The following is a 16,780-nucleotide window of genomic DNA, read 5'->3' on the forward strand; positions in this document are numbered from 1 at the left end:
GCTTGTCACATGATTCATACAGGACAGGGACACGTACAGAGACCCTCCCCCCTCGTCCCCCTCCCTCTTAGTGGTAATGAGTGGAGCTGTGGACTGGAGTAAGCTGAGTGCTGGCAAAGAGAGGGGGAGGGGAGAGGAAAGGAGAAATATCAGCGGAGCTGCTTCTGGGCTGAGTGGGATTTTGTGGAATTTTGTTGCTATGGACTATGCCCTTGCTCTCTGCTCTTGGAGTGAGTTTTATGTTTATTTGGATATAACTCTGCGTGGAGGTGGACTGTACATGAGAGCAAGAGTCCCAGAATTCCCCAAGACTCATATATGTTCTCTCCTCAACAGTGTTTAAGCGACCACTGCTTGCCTGGTATGGTGCTAGGAAAAAATAAAAATGTGAAATGGTCCAACATTAGTTTAAAGCTTATGTTATGTGAGGAAACTGCAATAGCATCACATTCTAGATGAATGTCCCTTTGTTAAGAGACCCAAAGAAATTTCCCAAGTCCACGGAAAGAGCGAGGCTCAGATGCTGGGCCATACACTCCACATTCTTCATTCACTGAAACCATGCTGGGAAAGAACCTAAGACTGGTTCTGAAAATGTTAAAGCATCGGATGCTTCGGACCTTGTGCACAGCTTGGGAGGAAGCTCTGAGACTCCCAGAAGTTACCCAGCTCCTGTGGGAACTCCCAGTTGGCACCTGTGCACTGCAGGTCCATGACGCAGTTCTACAGGATGGGCAGCTGGGGCTAAAGTGAAGTCTGCCTTGAAGAACCAGATGATTGCGATCCTAGCGTCTGTGCATCTTCCTTAAGTGGGGTCCTCTTCTCCTTCAGTGGTGGGCGGTACCCCCCGGCAGCACAGCATGTTGGCCAGAGCCCCAAGAACATTTCTCATCCCAGTTATCAGGCTCTGAAAAGTGCTTTTCCACGCCCCACCCATTCCCTGAATAAACTGATTTGTGAGATCTGGAAGAGTACAGCTTAGAAAGAATGTTTCCATGACCTGGAACACCCATCTGGTCCAGACATGGTTTTAATTCCCAGATTCTGTGAAACTCAAGACATTCCAACTTTTATTCTTGAAAATGAGAAGTGGAAACCAAAGAGCAGGTGGAGTAGAGCAGGAGCCAAGAGGGAGTGGTTGAGCAGAGATAAGGTAGAGTGATCTCTGGGGCAAGAGCTGGGATCAGGTCAGTGGGGCAGCAGTGGGCTGGGGGTGGGCAGTACTGAGTGGTGGATGTGGTGGGCAACTCTGCTCTGAGTACTAGTGCTAAGATAGCCCAAAGAAAATCCATGCTTCCCTTTTTTTAAAAGATGTATTTGAAAGACAGAATGGCAGGGCTGGTGGGTAGAGAGAAATATATCATCCATCTGAAGTTAAGAGTCTGGAACTCCATCTGGGTCCCCTACATGGGTATCAGGGGCCCAAGCACTTGGGCCATCTTCTACTATTTTCCCCAGAGCATTAACCAGGAGCTGGATTGGAAGTGGAGCAGGCAAGGAACCCAAACCAAGGCTCAGATATGGGAGGCCTGCATTGCAGGTGCTGGCTTAGCTCACTGTATCACAACATCGACCCCGATTCTACTGTTTCAAACCTTACAAATGACTGATGGCAGAGATAAACAGATCTAGACTCTAGCTAACAGTGGTAAGGATGAATTTTAATCTGGGAGGAACAGTTGCAATAAGCAGTAGAGTCCAGCATGCATTGAACTCAACTTTGGTTTGTACAGAGTTACCGGGTGCTTCAAAGGCCAGTGGTGGATGGAGGGAGTGGGGAGCAAGGGCTCAGCAGGTTTAGGGAAGTGAGGCATTATAAAGCAGGACAAGGAGGCTGGTCCATGTGAAACTCATCTGGCTTTGCTAACTGGAACGTTGGCTCCTACCGTCAAACAGAAGCTAAAAGACAGGGGCTCCGTCTTCAGTGTTGGCTGGAAGAAACAGGAAGTTCCTTGGTATTTTAAGATGTTTAAGTAGAGAGCAGTCGGCATAGCAGGACAAAACAAAACATCTGACCAGATGCCATTATATAGGAAACCAGTGCCCGTATAGGATGCCAGCATTGCAGGTAATGGTCTAACCCACTACACCGGCCCCAGGAAGTTTACTCAGTGAAGAGACTGCTCCAGGCAGACAGAGTGTGCACACGTGGCTGGGAGGCCCTGCATGTTTTCAGAGTTCTGGTTCCTCTAGCTGCACATCTATTTCCACCGCTCTGCAGGAACCTCCCTGTTCTGCGGCTGTCGTAAAGCATGCCGGTCGTGAAAGCGACTGTCGTGAAAGCGACTGTCGTGAAAGCGACTGTCGTGAGGCCTGCTGCTAGAGCCAGGAAGGAGTGGTGCGGGAAGAGGCAGCCCACCACAGTCCCGCGCTAAATCCATTCTCCCAGCATCCCCTGACGTCTCCCTGCGTCTCCACAGCACACCCAGATTCGCAGCTCTGGTCTGGGCCAGCAGTGACTGAGAAGTGAATGGTGCCTGGGATTAGATTCTCCAAGGAAAGTTTGATTTTTCTCTCCATGGCCGTTTATTGTTGGAGGCCAGATGAGATTCCAGAAAGCGGCTACCCATTGTTGCCCCTGTGAGGTCAGTACCCATAACCTTGGCAGGCTTTAGAAATGTGATGATGACTTTGTGCCCAAGGCCTCTGCATTCATTCATTTGGTCATTCATTCCCCAAACTAGCTCCCGCTGGGTGCCTGGCACTGCTCTAGGTCCTGCAGGCACAGCAGGGAACAAAGCAGACAGAGAAGGAAGTCCCAGCTCTGGGCGTTGCGGCCGTTGGGGGAGCTTTGGATGAGCTCAGCTCTGGCCATTGAGGCTATTCAGGAAGTAAACCAGCAGATGGAGCACCTCTCTCTCTCTCTCTCTCTCTCTCTCTCTCTCTCTCCCTCTTTCAAATAAGTAAATCTTTAAGAATACATAGCATTTATTTCAAGGTTGCCTTAAGTGGTATATTATTTGCTGCTCAATTTCAGTTTCCATAGGTGTCCTGCATATGGGATGATGGGTCATAATGGGCTACCTTGCACCCCTTGCTGCTGACTCAGAGGTCAGGTCCACCCGTCTGACCTCCAAGAGGGTCCTCCACGCCGGCCTTCCCGAGTGGACGCCTGCCTTGTGGCTTCCCGCGGGTCAGCAGATCCCTGTGATTCTGGTGCGGAACCGAGGCTCTCCCCCTTCCAGGGCAGGAAAGCAACGCTGAGTGGAAGGAACTCAATCCAAGCTGCTGCCTTTGCAGGTGCCTATCCCTTGTCCCCACCTGGGTGTGCCCTGTGTCCTCCCAATTCCAGCCGCCACCATGCCTGGCCTCACTGAGTGCTGGCATCATCTGAGCTAGTTCAGCACAAACCCTGAGAAAGAAAAGTATCCTCTCCACTGTTTCAGCCAAGACCACCGGGAACATTTAAATAAAGATTGTATACATAGAACAGGAAGGAACGGGAAAACAAAATCCAAAAACTTAGATGTGGCCAAGCTTCCAAAGCACAGGTCATTCTGACAAACATCTCAGTTTTCTCCCAGGTTGACATAGGCTCAGTGCACAGGCCTCTGAACGTTAGAAAACAGATCAAGATCTTTGCCTTGGCACCAGATGGACTTCTTGTCCTCGGAGTCTGCCTGGGCGGCTGGAGGATGGGTGTGGGTGGCTTCCAGGTCATCTTTGGGGATGTGCTGCAGTTTCAAATTCCCTTTGTCCCAGTTCTGCCCACTGATGAAGACAGCCTGACTCTACCTGCCCTGTCTTTCTTCCTCAGAGCAGTGCCTTATGCCATGCTCCTGGCCCCTCCCCAGAAGATTGACAGATGGAAAGTGGGGAGGGGGAAGAGGGGGAGGATAGGAGACATAGCAGCTATTTAAATTCCTATTATAACAATTCCATAGGGATTCTGGATTGTGAGCAATTTCTGGAGCGCTGTCCTTAGGTGGAGGAGCTGTCCATGGATGTAGTCTGCCAGGGAGGCAGTAAGTCTGGGTGGGAGCGTGCACAGGCAAGGAGGCAAGGCTAAGTTTATCAACATGTGTTCATGGAAGTTTTATTCTGACAGCCTCTAATTTTATGGCCAACTGATAAGCTATGTCAGAGGCTGGGTGTCAGAGTGGAGGAGGTGCAGGCGGCTTGTGGAGAGAGAAGGTGTGATGTCAGAGTGGGAGAGTGCCCACTTAATATTTACCATCTGGCCATGAAACCAAGGGAGCCTGACCAGTCTGGTCTTGGGCCCATTCACTTGCAGGGCATGTGGAAAGTTGGCAAGAGCTGGGGCTGGCACCGTGGCTCACTTGGTTAATCTTCTGCCTGCGGCGCCCGCATCCCATATGGGCGCCGGGTTCTAGTCCCAGTTGCTCCTCCTCCAGTCTAGCGCTCTGCTGTGGCCCAGGAAGGCAGTGGAGGATGGCCCAAGTGCTTGGGCCCTGCACCCGCATGGGAGGCCAGGAGGAGGCACCTGGCTCCTGGCTTCCGATTGGTGCAGCACCGGCCATGGCAGCCATTTGGGGGGTGAACCAATGGAGGGAAGACCTTTCTCTCTGTCTCTCTCTCTCTCACTGTATATAACTCTGTCAAATAAAAAAAAAAAGAAAGTTGGAAAGAGCTGGGACTGTACTCAGTGCTGCCTAGGGAGTGACAGGGCAGCGGAGGGGCAAGAGAGCCCAGGTTCATGGAAGGGAGGGAGCACAGTGGTTTCCCAGGGGATTAAGGACTGTAGAAGGAGACTGGGAGAACAGAGGGCTGTCAGGTGGGTGAATGCCAGCGTAGACATGGAGGGTTAGTGAACTGAAGGACCTGCTGGGGTCAAATGGTTATATGGACTTGGGTTCGAGGGAGTACATTGGAAAGATAATAAGTGGTGGTCCAAGAGGAGGTAGATGGACTTGAGGGAGGGAAGGGGGAGGAGGCAGTTACTGGTCCTGGTGTGTTCGTGGCTGAAGGCACGGTCATGAGAAGGGAAGAGAGCAAGACCATTAGAAAATTAAATTCTGGTGCCGTGGCTCACTAGGCTAATCCTCCGCCCATGGCACTGGCACCCCGGGTTCTAGTCCCAGTTGGGGTACCGGATTCTGTTCAGGTTGCTCCTCTTCCAGTCCAGCTCTCTGCTGTGGCCAGGGAGTGCAGTGGAGGATGGCCCAAGTGCTTGGGCCCTACACCCGCATGGGAGACCAGGAAGAAGCACCTGGCTCCTGGCTTTGGATCGGTGCAGCGCCAGCCGTAGCAGCCATTTTGGGGGTGAACCAATGGAAGGAAGACCTTTCTCTCTCTCTCTCTCTCTCTCTCTCTCTCTCTCTCTCTCTCTCTCTCACTGTCTAACTCTGCCTGTCAAAAAAAAAAAAAATTAAATTCCTCTAACTCGGAGGACTGTTTTGGAAGAGTCCTTTCAATCAGTGGTCCACAAACTAGGGCTCAGCGGGCAAATTCTGCCTGTCGCCTGTTCTTGAAGTTGTGTAGGAACACAGACAAGGCCGTTCAGCTATGTATTCCCTGGGGGTGCTTTCATGCTACAGCGGCAGTGCATGACATGTGTGTTATCTGGCCTTTACAGGAGACGCTGGGCCACCCCCAAACAATGTTTGACAACAAAAAATGTAAACAAGTGTAACTTCCAACTCATTGGGTAATGGCTACGTGCCTGGTGCCCTTGGAGCTCTGAAAACACATTTTGAATATTACGGGAAAGCTCTTTGCTCTCCTTTATAAACAGGTATTTCAGCTTTGTAGTGACAAGATAGAGAATAAATATCAACTCAATTTGAGTTGCTTGTTGAGGGTCTCATAAATATTAGCTAAATGTTACCCTATTTTTATGTAAGAAGACAGACTCTCTGCTGTATACATCAGCCCAGGTTGGAATAAGGAATGAAAGGCTCTGAATTTCCATTCCTGTATTGGCTCTGAGTTGGGTTGTGTTACATCATCCCAGCTGGGTCAGCTCTGGACTAGTTAAGTGCTTTGGGATCCACGTCTCTGCCAATCTCCTGTGTGTTGAGAAAGCCTCTGGCCCACCTACAGTGTGGTGGGCTCAACTCTAAACAACCACACTACTCATTTTCTTCACAGCAACCGTGCAATTACACAAAAAACATCAGAGGATTTTCTCCATCACAATTGTCCCCTATATTTCCAAGTTTTGTAGGTATTCAGGATTTTAGATACAATTTTTATTGGTAGTAAATTATAATCTTTCAGTGTATAACTTTTCTTTCAAGTGCATTTCATTTGCTTTCAATTTGGAAAGTACATTCAAAAGAATGCTTTGACATTTCTATAATGAAATATAAAATGTTCTTGCTCACTCCCCTTGTATCGTAACTTCTCCAGTCTCCTGTTAGATAGGAGCTGAGTAATATTGTTGTGGGTAAAGACACGTGGCTCATGTATTTTCTTAGTTCTTGCGGAGCCGACACTGTCTTTCTCGCTTTCTTTCATGAGTAACAGCACTGGTTTGCTGTAGAATTCCGGAGTCATACTGGTTATGCTTCAAAACTCTCAGTCTAGTTCTATTCTCTTCTGGTAATTACTGTTATGGAACAAAAGCGAGGTCAAACTCATTTTGAATTTTTCTCCACAAGCAACTTTCAACAGTTTTGATGATTTTGGAAACTCAAAGATTTCTGAAGGAATTAGCTATACTTTGGATTCCAATTTTTCCTTGGTAAGAGATACGTTAATGTTTAGAGTTAGGAATTATTCACTTCTGGGAATTGTTCTTGTATTTCTGACTAATGTTCTTGTTTAGGTGTTCTGGTGTTTTCTTCAGAAACAGCAGTCTCATCCACAGTACTGTTCCACGTTTTCGGTCACCTTTCTCACTACTTTTATCTGCTCCCCTTTTCTCTGCACACCAGAGGAGCTTCTCCCGTGCGTCCTCCACACCACGCATCTCACTTTCCATGGTGTCAGTGCCGCCCTTCCCCACCCGCAGTGAGGTCTTAGTTGTGCTAATGCGTTGTTGGATGGTCTTCCTACCCTTTTGTATCCATCCGCCATGTTGTTCAAGGCAGGACTGGACTTGCACGCCTTTCTTTTGCGCTGCAAATGCAAAGCACTTTTCCTGGTTGTAGAGGTTCTACACGAGTTTCTCTTGTACCGTTTACCAGGCACACGGGTCTTTCTCCAGCATGCAGGATTGTCTCACCTTACAGAGTTCCACTGCCAGGAATGCGCCGCACGTGCTTCCCCCATCGCTAGCCCTGTTACCTGAAGTCTCCTCCTTGATTGCCGTATTTCAGAGAGTCACTGCCAGTGTCTGTGGGTTCCACAAGCATGGATTTGACCAACTGCACACTGGAAATATTTGGAAGCAAACATAGCATCTGTAGTAACACGGACAATTCTATTTCTTGTCATTTTTCCCCTAAACAATACAGTATAGCACTATTTACCTAGAATTCACATTGTGTTAAGTACTGTAGGTAATACAGAGATGATTCAAAGCACACAGGAGGATGTGACCAGGTTACATGCAAATACTCTGCCATTTTTTGTAAGACTTGGGCTCCCTGGATTTTGTTATCTGTGGGAAGTTCTGGAACAAATCTTCTCTGGCTACGGAGGGATGACTGTGTGTAGGTACCACCTGCCGTTCCTTAAATCCACCCCTTGTTTGTTTTTGTCACAGCGATTTTCTTTTTAAATTGTTTGTTATTACATTATCTATGAATGCCACGAAAGTGTAAGCTACATCCAAAGTGACATTAAGTCTGTATCGCTCAGCTCTGTGCTGTCTACCCCGATGGGTTCTCCTTTTTAACAACTTGTTCATTTGTTAATTGTTCATCTGCTTGAAAGGCAGAGTGAAACAATGAGAGTGACAGCAAGAGCTGGAGAGAGAGAGAGAGCTAGAGAGAGATCTTTCATCCAATGGTTCCCTCCCCAGATGCCTGTGAGCTGGGCCACACAGAAGCCAGGAGCCCAAAACTCCATCCGGGTCCCCCACATGGGTAGCAAGGACACAAGTACTTGACCCCGGTCGTTAGCAGGAAGCCAGACTGGAAGTAGAGTAACCAGGACTCAGACCAGCACCCTGATATGGGATGTGGGCATCCCAAGCAGCAGCTTAACCCACCGTGCCACAAGGTCTGCCCCTCTTAAAGTGACTTCTGTGACACTGTAAGCTGATCCAAGGAGAAGAGAGATCTGAGTGGGAATACACTGCTAACACGCTCCTGTCTGCTTCTCCTAAAACGTGATGAGCTGCCCCAATCGCTTCCACTTTCTGCACAGGTGGTTTTTGGTTTGTTCTTGTTTCTAGGTTTCTGAGATTTTTGTTCATTTTTGTTTGTTTGTTTGTTTGTTTTTGTTTTTTGCTTTGTTTCTAATTTTCTGTCTCTGGCTGCATATGGATTAAAACAAGAATGAGATTAGAGGTGGGTATAGGAAAGAGTAACTCTATCACATAGAGTAGCCCTGTTAGCATCTACGGATTGTTGCAGGGTGTAGATGGTGGGTTCCAGAAGGCGAGAACGGACTGCATGGTTATAGAAATGTCTTCCAGGTCTTTCAGGCAGTGAGACCTGAATATGCGCAGAGAAGCCTGCTGGCTGGTTTTCCTTCCACCCGGTTCTACCCGCCCTTTGCTGAATGGCCTGTCTTTCTGTATTTCCCTTTCAATTATTTGCCAAGCCTGGTTTCTGGAATGATGTGAGGTGTTTTGTTTGTTTCTTTGTTTGTTTTGTTTTGCTTTGTTGGTTTTTTTGGCTTATTTTTTCCTAGAGGCTGAGGAGAATTGTATTTTAGGGTTGATGATCAGAGCTCATTGAAAGCCAGTTTTTAAAATAACAGACACCGAGACTATGTTCCTTAAGGCAGCATGAGCAATGACCATGAACTGTATGATTTTTCCCCATAATCAGGTATATAATAGGAGCTAGCATTGAAGGGAATCAGAAGAGGGGTTTTATATAGTGACATTTGGTTGATACAATTCAAGATAATTCTTTCTGGGACAGGCGTTCTAACCTAGGCATTGAGACACCAGTTAAGAAGTGCTTGGTTCACATCAGAGTGCCAGGGTTCAAATCCCAGCTCCAGCTCCTGACTCGCGCTTGCTGCCAGCCTGCACCATGGGAGCAGTGGCAATGGATCCAGTGACTGGGTGCCTGCCACCCACTCAAGAGAGCTGGTCTGACGTGCCCGGTCATGTGGGCATTTGGGGAGTGAACCGGAGGATAGGAACTCTCTCTGTGTGGCTGTATCTGTGTCCTTATGACTCTCAAAGAACTAACAACTGCACGTTCTAAAAAGCGTTTCTTCCTTTAAGGCTCTATGACACTCTACACTTTCTGGCCTCATTAACAGGAAACAGGCCTGCCCATTTCTCTTTAAATTTAAATCCCTTCTTTCTTTTTCAATTTGCAAATACAGGTGAACAGACATGGACTAGAGAAAAACTAGATACCTTAAGTGGGCCAAAGAAAAGGATATTCTGGGTGTTTTTCCCCATGATTTTTGAATATTATTATGGGTAAAATAGAGCAAGACGAGTTACAAAGCATGTACTTACCACTAAGCAACAGAGAAAATTTCAAATATGTATTTCACAATATTTTAATAACTAACTATATATTTAATACAGTTTATATAAATGTAAGGTATAATTAATAGGGTTTTTATATTATTGGAGATATGACATGTGTATGGTATCAATAGAATTTTAAATACATAATATACAATTATACATAAATATATACTTACATATAATAGCCTATACTGTACATAATTACATATAAATATATTATATTCTACTGATTTATGCTAAATATATATTTCATATATTTGAATATATTTTAAATACACATTTGAAGTTTTCTTTGTTGCTGAGATGAACACATGTTTTGTAACTCCTGTGGTTCTCTTGCAAACACACACACACACACACATTGTATTTCCTTTTAAGATATTAATCTGGAGAACCCAAGTCAAAAGCTTTAATTCATGGTGTCATTACAAACTGTAGACTGCAGCTTGGTGCGAAATCTGAATGGAAATATTTGGACTCAGCTAGTCGTTGCAGTAAGTTTTTGCCGTTTTGCTGCCAAAGCCATTTCAACAGAAACCTGGTTGCTATGTAACAGCTAAAGGCTACAGTGCTGTATTTTGAACTTAGAGCGCCACCTAGTGACCATTTACCTCCTGACTGCTGAAATTGAGTACCAAGCCCTTTCACCGGGAGTCTCTCTCCCAATTTGTTTTCTCTCTGAGTTTATTTTGTAGCCAAGTGCTTGAGCCAGATGTCCCACTCATACTCTCATCTGGAAACCTTGTTTGTTGCTATAGGGTTTTTTTTTTTAAAGATTTATTGTATTTATTTGAAAGAGTTACAGAGAGAGATAGAGACAGAGAGAGAAGTCTTCCATCCGCTGGTTCACTCCCCAGATGGCCGCAATGGCTGGAGCTGCATTGATCCAAGGCCAAGAGCCAAGAGCTTCTTCCAGGTCTCCCACGTGGGTGCAGGGGCCCAAGGACTTGGGCCATCTTGTACTGCTTTCCAAGGCCTTAGCAGAGAGCTGGATCAGAAGAGGAGCAGCCGGGACTAGAACCGGCGCCCACATGGGGTGCCGGCACTTCAGGCCAGGGCATTAACCCGATGCACCACAGCGCCGGCCCCTGCTATAGGGTATTGATGGCCATAACAGACTCTTCCCAGAGTGTGTGTGATAAGAGAAAGGTGAGGGTTGGGATGCATTTTTGCTATTTGGCCGTTATTCCAGGCAGCTGGAGATACCGCAGTTCTAGAGTGTTTGGGATGGAGTGCGGACTTCAAAATGTGGCACTCACCAATTTTCATAGGGGCTTATTCCACAAGCTTCCCTTCCTGACCAGGCCTAGTGGGACAGGCCAGCATCAGCTTTTGCCAGGGATACCATGGGATGGCAGATGTTCCTGGTGGAAGGATTCCTGGAAGATTCCAGAGTGAGAGAAAACACAGTCCTTAAAATAGTGCAAGCACAACCAGGGACTGCATTTTAAATCCAGCAAATTAGCAAAGGTTTTTTTTTCTTTTAAGATTTACTTATTTATCTGAGAGGCAGAGTCACAGAGAGAGGTAGAGACAGAAAGAGAGGTCTTCCATCCACAGGTTCACTCAAAGGATCATAGCTGGAGCTGGGCTGATACAAAGCCAGGAACCAGGAGCTTCTTACGGATCTCTCACACAGGTGCAGAGGCCCAAGCACTCGGGCCATCCTCCACTGCTTTCTCAGGCACATTAGCAGGGAGTTGGATCAGAAGTGGAGCAACTGGGACTCCAATCAGAGCCCATACGGGATGCCAGCACTGCAAGTGGAGGCTTAGCTTAGGCTAAGCCACAGTGCAGGCCCCATTAGGAAAGTTTTTTTTTTTTTTAATTTATGCTGAAGGCATGCAAAAGTATTGCTAGGTAGGCAAGCTGCAGGGCTGTAGACAGTATGGTTTTGGGGCAGGTGATTTGGCAATATCACAAGCTTTAAAAATGATTGTCACTGAATGTCAATCATAGAGGCAGAAATTTGAGCAGCGTTGACAACAGGATATTCACTCAGGCTTCCGTTCTGTTGGAGCAGCACTGTCAGTGTTCTGCTTTAGAGAAGCAGTTTACTGCGGTGGTACGCAAGTGTTGGAGGCCCACATCACTTAATTACAAGATCTGAGAGATGCATTGTCAGGCAAATGTGTCATTTTGCAAGTTCAGGAGTGTACTTACAGGAGCTAAGATGGCTACCGTGTCCATTATGATATGATCTCGGGGACCACAGCCGTGTGTGTGTGTGTGTGTGTGTCTGTGTTCTGTCACTGGTTGGGACTGGTTATGCCGTGCATGACTGCATTTTGTTGTTTTGTCATGGAATGTTTTTCAAGTGGGATATTACGTGTACGTCTCACTGAAGCGCATCTTCTGCTCTGGCATCCCATCCAGACTGTGCCACCCAGTCAGTCCTCAGTCTCTAATGTGACACCGGCTCCCCTCCATGCACACTCAGTGGTGCGGCTTCACACCCACTGACTCGGTCCCTGGTGGGATAGCCACAGCAGTCTTCCTCTTGCTGATGGAATTAGGAAGGCTTTTCTCGTCCTTTTCACTTTTCTGTCCTTAGCAAATTTTTCCTTATGGATGTTATTTTATTGCCACTAAAAACTGAAAGACATTAAAATTAATGTCAGCTTATTATTTTAGAATTAGGTGAGTAATTGTCCTAGAAGCCACACTTGAGTCTGCCTTGCCAATATATTCTGCCTCTTGTGGAAGATCTTTAGGTTTATGTGGAAAACCAGAAAAAGTAGAAAAGCAATATGAAGAAAATAAAAAGCACTGATAATCTCATCACCTATTGAAAACTTCTGTTAGCATTTTTGGGCAGCTCTTTCCAGCTTTTTTCTATGTGATATGTGTATATGCATTTAGTATGTGTATTATCAAATATACAATCAGTATATCATATATATTTTATTTATTATAAGCACATTGTGTATCTCTACATACTATGTTTTGAAACTGTAAAGTTTAATAATTTCTCAATATTCAATTCTATTGATAAACATAATTTTTTCAAGATTTATTTATTTATTTGAGAGGCAGAGTTATAGACAGTGAGAGGGAGAGACAGAGAGAGAGAGGTCTTCAATTCACTGGTTCACTCTCCAAATGGCCACAGCAGCTAAAGCTGGACCGATCTGAAGCCCGGAGCCAGGAGCTTCCTCCAGGTCTCCCACTTGGGTGGCAGTGGCCTAAGCACTCAGGCCATTCTCTGCTGTTTTCCCAGGTGAATTAGCAGGGAGCTGGATCTGAAGTGGAGCGGCTAGAACTTGAATTGGCACCAATATGGGATGCCGGTGCTGCAGGTAGTGGGCTAACCGAGTATGCCACAATGCTGGCCCCAGTACTTCTGCCTTAAGCCACTAATGTGACCGTATCACACATGAATCTTTTCTATATATTGGTTTATTTCCTTAGATTGGATTCCTAGACAGAAAATTATTGGGCCAAATGTTATGATTTTTTTCCAGTCCATAGAAGTATTTTGTTAGATTTCACTGTGTAAGTGATTAACACAACACTTACAAAAAGTCCTCCCTAAGTTAAGTCAGGAAGTAACTTTTGCTTTTGTAGTTATTTGATTGATTTATGATTGGAAATAAATGTGAGATGTGGCTTGCCCCTGGACTCTAAAACGCAAAAAACTGTGGCATAAACTTGGTGCATAAACTTGGCTTTTTAAGCACGGAGTCAGATGCTTCCCAGGTACAGGGAAGTCCTGAGGACTCCCCCCTGGCGGTAGGAAGTAGAGGAGCTCCAGCACTAAGAAGACTGCTGGAGGCCACCAGGCTCCCAGGGGCGGCCCCTGTGCTCCAGTGTCCCTGTCTGCTCACCAGCGATTCCAGGTCACAGGGGCGGTGCAAAGTTCCCTGCCTTGTAGCCCGTTCTCTCTGACCTCTCCGCCGCCTGCACTGCCCCCTGTCCCCTCCCCCGCCCCCCATCACTATGGTTCCTTAAGAATGTCATGTCTCAGTCATGGAGAGAGGGTTTGAGGTCCTCCAAAAGGCAGGGTGACTTCCTGAGTTCTTGCCAGAGAGTGAAGGCACTCTGGTAGCAGTGTGTCGTGCCCCAGCTCCTGACAGTGATGAGCAACAACACAATTGCTACATTTTCTGGATGCTGGGGAAACAGGTATTAAATACAGTCATTATTCAGCACTTCCCATGGAAGCGAGGTCTCAAGTCCTGCAGCACACAAAGAAAATCACTTAGCACCGCTGCTGTCACTGAACACCACGGATTAGTAATTCACAGCGAACAGAGGTTTCCTTAGCCCTGGGTGCTACAGGCTGGGCAGTTTAATATCAAGGTGTCAGTGTCCACTGAGGGCCTTCTTGAAGCATCCAGCGTGGCAGAGGGCAGCACATGGCAGAACAGAACAGGTGTACCAGCTCAGGTCTGTCGCTTTCTATAAAGCCAGGGCAGGGTCCTCCTCTCATGACTTCATATAATCCCAAAATCCCACCCCCAAATTCCATTACCGTGAATTTTGGGGATGAACTCCTGGGGACACATTCAAACTGCAGCAGTGACCTTGCTTGAGCCTCCCAGAGCTGAATTCTTAGAAGTCCATGTCAGCAACAGACTGGAAAGATGGCTTTGCTCTGAAATGAACACCCAGCATCTAACGGAGGGGAACGCGGGTCTCTGCAGCCTGTCCCTCAGTCAGAACACTCCGGGGCAGCTGGGGAGTATCCTCAGAATCCTTCTCAACACAGAGATGGAGGCACACTCGGGGCAGTGGAGCCCGGCTGGAGAATTCACCGAGTTGGTCTTCACGGTTGACTAGGCCTCCATGTCTAAAGACCACATTGTGTAAGATGGGGATTTTGGATTTGGTTCTCTGACTTCTTTGCATGTAGGATGCTCCGTATCCCACAAAGCTACTCCAATTTCTGCAAGTCAACGGTTAATAGCTAGGGAAGGTGAAAATCCACTCTAGAATCACTGGTGAAAGGCGATGAAAAGTGGGCTGGGCAGAAGGATACAGCACTGGGCTCCTGTAGCAGCCTGGTCTCCATAGGAACAAAACACCATTGGCTCCAGCCCGAGAGAGAACTGGTGTGTACCTGCGTGCTCCAAGCCTGGGGGAGGCAGGAAGAGGGCATTCGTTAACTGTGCGACAGGTGAGAATTTCGACAGAAAGACTCAGCCCTGGCCAGCGGCAGTGGGAGCCCCAGCGACTGCCTCATGCGCTCTCTGGCACACATGCAGCAAGGTCCAGGACGGGGAATACAAGTTACTGCAGTTCATTCTGGAAACTGACTGCCTTTAAGAACCCCTTAATAAGCACGGGGGTTGTAACTTGGGATCTCGGGTTTAGTGAGATGCAGCAGCTCACTTGCAGATCGTTTATGGGGCACTCAGAGGTGTGATGTCGCTCCCACCGAGAGAGCTTCGGCTGACAGCTTCTCCAAGTGGCGCACGAAGCCATGGCCCCTGAATGGGCGGCTTTGTTCTCCCCTGCATCTCAGCGGCACAGGCGCTTCAGCTCCCCTTCCCCTCCAAGCGCTGTAAAGGTGGGAGCCCGTGGTGGCTGCCCATCCAGAAGTGGGGGGCTGAGGGGGGCTGTTCCCTCCCTCTCCTCCTCACTGCAGTGACGACTGGGCTCCCATCCAGCCCAGCGTCCTGCTGGAAACACGGGGTCTTGTTCTGCTTGTTTGAAATATATCAGTTGTTTGCCTAGTTTCCTTGCAGGAAATTTGGACCCCCAATTTGTGAGGACAAACCCCACTTGGGGGAGGGAACCCTGTTCAGGTAGTGCTTGAGCTCAGGCAGAGTTGTCGTTTTGGGCACACGTGGAGAATCCACAGCCTTCTGCTTGCTGTGGCCTGGATGTCCCCTTGTCCCTTCTAAATCTCCGGTTCCAGGCACGTATTTGGCACAATGGTTAGGGTGCCACTGCATCCCGTACTGAATTCCAGCTTCCTGCTGGTGATTGCTAAAGTTCTTAGGTCCCTGCCACCCATGGGGGACACCCGGATCGAGTTCCTGGCTCCTGGCTGTTGGCTTCAGCCTGGCTGAGCCCTGGCTATTGTGAACTAGTACGTGGGAGATTTCTGTGTTAACTTTGTCTGTCTCTGACTCTTTGCGTTTGTCTGTCTCTCTTTCTCTTTCTGCCCTTCAAATAATAACAGCAATAACAACCACAAAAACCCCAGAGCTGGTGTGGAAGTGGAATTGCCATCGCAACAATGTTAAGAAATGGAACCTTTAAGAGACTAATTAGGCCTTGAGGGCTGTATCCTCCTGGTCGGGACTGGTGCCATTACAGAATTAGGGAAGGCTGAATTTGGCTCCCTCTTGCCCTCTTGTCTTCCACCATGTGACGAGACAGCAAGAAGACCCTTGCCGGATGCCACCACCTTAACGCTGGGCTTTGCGGCTTCACAGTCATGAGAAACGCATTCCTCTTCCTTATAAATGATCCCGTCTCATGCTTTCCATTATGGTTGTACACAGTGAGAAATACTGGTCATTCTTGCACGCCCTGTCAGCTTATATTTCTTTCTGTTTCAAAGAGCTCACTCTCCTGGGATCTGGGCCTATGCAACTTCTCCTGGACAGAAGCGGCAGGGCGAGGTGTGGGCATTTTCACACTACTGATACCCATTTTGACAGAGGTGGCGATGATGAATTTCCGGTTGTTCCAGGCTCGTCGCTGCTCAGCTGTTCATGAAATCCAGCCTTGTGCCAGTGAAGATGATCGGAATGGTGAGGGAGGGCTGCTGGCCCAGTTTTCCCACACGCTCTCGGACCGGGATTTGGTGAACCGCTCTCCAGGCTCAGAGCTCGCCATTTTGTGACATTTAACCACCCAGTTTCCACGATTCTGTCCGTCACTGACCTGTTCAGTGGCAGTGACAAAGACCTTGTCCTTTTCTTTTCAGTCCTGGATTCAGCGGCTGGGCACTCCATCTTGTACATGGGCTTCCTGGAACACACAGCGGATGGGCAGTAACCTCCAGAGCCTCTGGGAGGAGCCAGTGGGTGTCAGCTGCAGAGAGACGTCTGGTTTTGAGGTTCTCCTTCTTAACTTTGCCAATGGCATCCGTCTTGTTGGTTTCTGGTTTCTTAGCATCCAAAGTCTCAGGCTTTTCATCATCATCTTGCAAGATGGCAAAGAGCTGGCTCTTGTTAACTTGCAATCCATAGTGGAATAGTTGCAGAAGCAAAAGTACTATTATAGGTTTCTTTTTTCCCACCTGATGGAAAGCTGAGAACACACCGATCAAAGCATGTATAGAGCTAGAGGGGACCAAGGAAGTTTGACAGT

The 16,780-nt window shown here is 47.6% G+C and overlaps 1 protein-coding gene across 6 annotated transcripts in view; it reads left to right on the forward strand.

Moving 5' to 3' along the window:
• Positions 1-16,780, forward strand: part of ENPP6 (ectonucleotide pyrophosphatase/phosphodiesterase 6) — a 222,758-nt gene that overhangs the window by 51,451 nt on the left and 154,527 nt on the right. The window contains exon 1 of one of the 6 annotated variants that reach the window (XM_062213348.1): positions 2,438-2,585. The exons of the other annotated variants lie outside the window; for them this stretch is intronic. The gene's annotated coding sequence lies outside the window, so the exon portion shown is untranslated. Of the gene's footprint in view, positions 1-2,437; positions 2,586-16,780 lie in introns of those variants that run through there. 6 annotated transcript variants of the gene reach the window in all.

Source organism: Lepus europaeus, chromosome 16 (genome assembly GCF_033115175.1).
Source record: "Lepus europaeus isolate LE1 chromosome 16, mLepTim1.pri, whole genome shotgun sequence".
Taxonomy (NCBI): domain Eukaryota; kingdom Metazoa; phylum Chordata; class Mammalia; order Lagomorpha; family Leporidae; genus Lepus; species Lepus europaeus.